The sequence below is a fragment of the Centruroides sculpturatus genome, unplaced genomic scaffold (assembly GCF_000671375.1).
Source record: "Centruroides sculpturatus isolate CEXI.00-Female unplaced genomic scaffold, Cexi_2.0 scaffold327, whole genome shotgun sequence".
NCBI classification, from domain to species: Eukaryota; Metazoa; Arthropoda; class Arachnida; order Scorpiones; family Buthidae; genus Centruroides; species Centruroides sculpturatus.
Window position 1 is genome coordinate 37,356 of NW_019384493.1, and position 6,000 is coordinate 43,355.

General features: G+C 32.1%; 1 protein-coding gene across 1 annotated transcript in view; it reads right to left on the reverse strand.

Moving 5' to 3' along the window:
- Positions 1-6,000, reverse strand: part of LOC111621841 (chloride channel protein C-like) — a 44,249-nt gene that overhangs the window by 21,453 nt on the left and 16,796 nt on the right. The gene's annotated exons all lie outside the window — the stretch shown is intronic.

Genomic DNA, 6,000 nt, shown 5'->3' on the forward strand with positions numbered 1-6,000 from the left:
CTTATTCATAAAAGTTAAAAAACAAACTTTTAGTATTATATACAGAATCATTTTATATAATGATTCATTGCATGATTTAGTTTTTATGTATAAATAACTACAAAATTCTCTATCAAAAAATCATTTTAATTAAGAAAAATTAAATTATCAACTATTTGTTGGTTAAAACATAACTAAACAATTATATTTTATTTAAAATTATTAATTTATAAAAGAATAAAAAAATTATATTGTTAGTAGAAAAAATATTNTACAGTATATAGAGAATATATTTTTTTTTTTAAATAATGAATAAATGAATAATAATAAACATCTTCAAGTATAAATAAATGGCACTTAAATTGAATTGTGAGGATAAAGTGATACTCCACAATTAGTTAAAAGTCAAACTTCAGCCCATTGTAGAGAATAAAGTATTTTTAAATATATTCACTAAATTAGTTTAAATTAAATATATTTTGTTGAAATTACTAACAATACTTGTAGTTACAGTAATAAAAATTAAATATTATGATTGTATAAAGTACTTATTGCAACAGATTTGTTAAAGAATGAAAAATATTTAAAGTAATTATTTTAGTGATTTTTTTGTCACTGAGTCAACTTTTGCTTAGCACTATCAAGTAGTGTTTCTGACTATTCAAGACAGTCAGAATTTCAACTGTCGTAAATAGTCAGAAACACTACCTGATAGTGCTAAGCAAAAGTTCAACCAAAAAGTAGAACAAGTTATACTAAGGAAATTTGTACAAATTATGAGAAAGTCCTTAAATTTGTAAATGAGCCAACAAATACATCCGAAAGGACTTAACAACGTATATTTGTCACCTTTTATAAGAGGAATGAATATAACCAACAATGCACTGAAAATTAAAATGTCCGTGTAACCACCTCATTCTTCTAGTCTGTAAATGCAAACTTATGGTGTACAAGTGCCATTTCGTGATTAATGTTGACTGATGAGGGGCCAAAAGCCTGAAACGTGTAGAAATACCATATCAATTAAATAAAGATGGAAAAGAAGCCATGTGATTGATTAATAACACAATCTTGTGTTTAATACTCTCAAAAATTTAGTACAACACAGTTTCGAAATAACATATAATTCAGTATCTTCATGTATCTCTGAAATGTGTATTTTAAGAGATGTATCTTCATTTTATGTATCTTCTTGTAAAGCTTAAGATCACAAACAAAATTACTTTCTAATTTTGTTTGTGATCTGAAGCTTTTGTTATTATGTTAATATTGTAAGACAGAATTATCAAGTATATGTATTTCAGTTCAGCAGTTAGAAATTCTCATTAAAGAACACTTAATACACATTACTGTACTATTTTAGAAAATAATAAAAAAATCTTTTTGACAGTAATGAAGCCAGTGACTAAAAGGGCCAATTGCAGAAACAATGTTTTTAGGTGCCAATAGTGCTTTAGAGATAGTCTAGACCAGTGTTTTTCAACCTGTGGGTCGCAACCCCCAGGGGGGTCGCAAAGCCTTACACGGGGGGTCGCGGGTAAAAGAAAAAGACAAGTGTTTGTAGGTCCTGCACTACATTTAAAAAAACTACAATTTTAGCGAGAAGGCTGTACCTATTTATTATACAGTATAATTGGTTTTTTGATTGGCATTTAGGTCTGAACGATGGGTGTCACCAGGATGGGGCCTGGGTGGGTACGCCCACCCCAGAAAATGATAACCGAAAAAGTGTTGAGCTGACTTGTAAAAAGAAGTAATAAGTAGAAAAGTAGAAGTTCAGAACTCTCGTCCTAAAGAAAAATAAATAAAAAAAAGGTCAATAGCACCCAGAGCCCAATGTTATAATGAAAAGGAAGTTTCATACTATACGTGTCTTAAGTTATTGTCGATTCTTCTTAAATTCTCATTTTAATCAACAATAATTTCTCTCAACAGAAAGAAAATTAAATACATAATTTTTAAAATCACTGATATAGTTTTAATATCGCCCTAGGGGGTTGCCAGAATTTTTTAACTTGTAAAGAGGTCGCATATTCAAAAAGGTTGAAAAACACTGGTCTAGACTGTGGTTCAGAAAAATTACATTGTAGAGCCAGTGATTCTTGCTTGCCACTGTTTAGACAGTGTTTAGAAACTGGTAAGTTGTCCTACTGTCTAAACTTCCTTGATAGCAGGTTTAGATGGTGTTTTAACTTGAGTGAAAGTTTTGTTTGTGGAAAAGTTTAAATAAAAGTGGATATTGTTCCTTTGATAAATGTAAATGGTATGAATCGACAAAATTATTCATTAATTAATTGCTTGGAGCAAAATAATAAAATTAAATACTTTAAATTTGTTTTAAATGTTCCAATTCTGATATTCAAATGGGCAAAGACATTGGGTTGTTTGAAAGTAATTTCATTTTTTACCACCAGAGGAATTAGTTGTATTCTTACCTGCCAATTTCATTTTAAACCATTTTGTCATTATATATTTTGACAGCTGACATTTCAAGACTTACAGTAAAACCCCACTTAATGCTGATTCAATATAATGTGGTCTGCTTGATGCCTAAAAAACACTCAAAATTTATGCTGATTCAAATTAATGCAGTATTTCATTGATTTGTATATAATACAATTATTCCCAAACACAAACCAATCAGCAAAAGGTGGCAATTCGTCATAGCGCTGTACTTCCCTTAAATCTATGTTTGTTTGGTGCAATTTTGGAAAAAATATAACATCATGGATGCCATAGGAAATAGCGACTTGGCTTGGCAAGAATTAACTGATAACTGCATGAACGGAGTGTGGAAGAAGTTATGGCTGAAGGTATCCAAGAATTCTCATCGAGAAGAGCCTATCACTGTATCGTTAAGTTGACAAAATTGTCAACTTAATCGATACAGGAGATGTAGATGAGCAAGATATTGGGAAGTTACTGCAGGTTTCTGGTAAGAGCCTTACCAACGATGACTTCAAGAACTAACAGAACAAGGAATCCATGTAGAACTGGAAAACAGAGATTCTGAAAACAAAAACTCAAAAAATTCTCTACAGATTTCCTTAGTAAAAGTTTGATAAGATAACCGAAATCGTTGATCAAATTGTAGCAAATGATCTAGATTTTGAAAGGAGTGCAAAAGCAAAACGAGGCATTCAGGATGCGATCTTCTGCTACTGATATTTGCTTAAGGAGAGAAAAAAGCGACAAATGAAACTTCACGACTTTATTGCAAAAAAACAAGATTTTCAGAAAAGTCAGTACCTTCGTCACAAAAAATGAACTAATTAATGTATTATTATACATTTCTGTGTGCATATGTTTATGTCTTATTTAACATATATTATTATACAAATTAATATAAAAATAACTTAAANCATTCTAAACCGTATTATCATTATATATTTTGACAGCTAGCATTTTAAGGCTTATTTGTAAAAAAATTTGTTTGATTTTGTGCAATTGTTTATTTTTTGTGTCCCATCAAATATGGAAAATCGAAAGCAGCATTTTTTTCCACAAAAAAAAAAAAACGAAATTACTTTCTGAACAACCCAATAAAACTACAATTAATTTAAATCAGATGCATTTATTTACAATTCAAGTATCATGTCAGTTATAATACATTAATGCATTTCATGGTCATTATTGTTAATCCCTTGGTCAGAATGTTCTGTTAAACAAATGAGACAATTTTAATAATTACCAAAATCCTTTTATATAAATAAAGTACGATAAGAATAATAATAAAATATTAATATTTAAAATTATTCATCTTGACAATTACAAAGGGAGAGAGCAATGTCGGAATAATTTTTAAGGAATTATTCTGAAGACGAATTTCAAATTTAGTATATAAATTTTCTAAATTTGGATTTGTTTGGTTTTTAAACCATATTCAGTGCCGGCCCGAGGCAAGTTTTAGGATGGAGCGCAATCTTATTATGGCGCCTGAGGGTGAAACCCCACCCACACACATCTTAACAGATAAGGCCATTCACATACTGGTCACATGCTTGCAATTAAAATATCAAAAAGTGAAAAAAATATTTTTTCCTTTAATTTTCTTTACCACTGAGGCGCCCCCTAGGACTTAGCACCTGGAGTGGCTGCTCCGTTCGCCCTATGGTAGGGCCGGCTCTGACCATATTGGTAATGAAATTAAATATTGAAATGGAAAAGAATTGTCATTAATTGCTGAACAATGATTGTTGACAGCCTTAAGATTTTATGTTCCAGAAGCTTTCAGAATATAGCTGATGACCTCAGAGTTTTTTCAGATGCCACAAATGAATAACCTGATTGGCTGAAGAACTCCTAAAACAGTAGAGTAATGGCGATGTAAGAGCAATTTTGCCAAGGTTCATTTAGACAGTATTCAGAAATAGATGATCGTCATCTTTGCAACACATTTTAAACCGTGGTTCAGCCAGCCAATGTCTAGATGCCATTCAGCTGTTAAATGTCATTTAATGTAATGTAATCAACAGAAATGATGTAGTGTTTCGTAGTGTAATGTAATGTAATTTAAATATAATGTAAACGCCATCTCTGCAATTGGCTGACAGAGTTTAATAGTAAACAATTATTTCATGAGAATTAAATTATATAGTAATGTTCCTAATTCTGTTAAATAGATAAAAGCAAAAAGAAAAACATAAAGTGGCATGAAATTTTTTTTTCAAAGAGGTTGACTTTATACAAAAAATCTAAGTTTCATCATCAGTAATCAGTTCTCTGCTATAGTTTCTGGATACAAATTCACTGAGTTCAGCGTTAATAAAGATCCTTTAGTATTAACACAAGCACTTTCGACGCGTGTATAACCGTCGTCTTCAGGTGAAAAGAACAAATTTTAACAAAACAAACGTGCAGGATATTCCAAAGGAACAGAATATTTAAATTCAAACCAAGTGTCTGGAAATTCTGTTAAGAACGTGCAACTAGTTTTTGATATGTTCGAATCTTTATATCTTACGATGCTAGTGGTGCATGCATGGAAATGCTACCGTGTTGGTGATACGATGTTAGGTGCGTTTCGTTTTTTAGACGCCGATACAAGGCAATCCACACCCCGGGTAGATCGAGGGTGGGAACATTGCACGCTTCTGAAGTAGCCGTGAGAAGCACTTCCCAGATGAACACCAGCCTTCGATTGTTGCAGCATTTAATTATTGCCGTTCTGGGCCATAACGGGTTGTAGCCTTGCTCCAGAACTTTTTTAGCGAGCTCTGTAGAACATCTTCCTTTGGCTATGTCATCCTGATGCTCAGCAAGGCAGGAAATTCCTGTTGTTGCTACTATGTCTCTTGTAATAGCTCCCGTTGCCGGATTTTCTAGGTGTATCGTGTAAGCCCCTGACTTTTCTAAGTCAGGGGTTTTCTAGGGGTTTTCAGGGGTTTAGTGCTTCTCACGGCTACTTCAGAAGCGTGCAATGTTCCCACCCTCGATCTACCTGGGGTGTGGATTGCCTTGTATCGGCGTCTAAAAAACGAAACGTGCCTAACATTGTATCGCCAACGCGGTAGCATTTCCATGCATGCGCCGCTAGCATCGTAAGATATAAAGATTCGAACATATCAAAAACTAGTTGCACGTTCTTAACAGAATTTCCAGACACTTGGTTTGAATTTAAATATTCTGTTCCTTTGGAACATCCTGCACGTTTGTTTTGTTAAAATTTGTTCTTTTCACCTGAAGACAATGGTTATACACTCATCAAAAGTGCTTGTGTTAATACTAAAGGATCTTTATTAACGCTGAACTCAGTGAATTTGTATCCAGAAACTATACAAAGCTTGGCGTGAGTTTTTAAATTTAACTTTTTACAGTTCTTTGCTGATGAGCACACATGCTTCACATTGCTCATCTGTTAATGTCTTGAAAACAATATGAGAACTGATGCAATGCATCTGTTCTCATATTGTTTTCAATAATTATTTATATAATTATTTTATATATTTATTTAATATTTATATAATAATTTTAATATATTGTTCAAGTCATTGCGGGAAAAAAAAAATGTATAGAACCAAA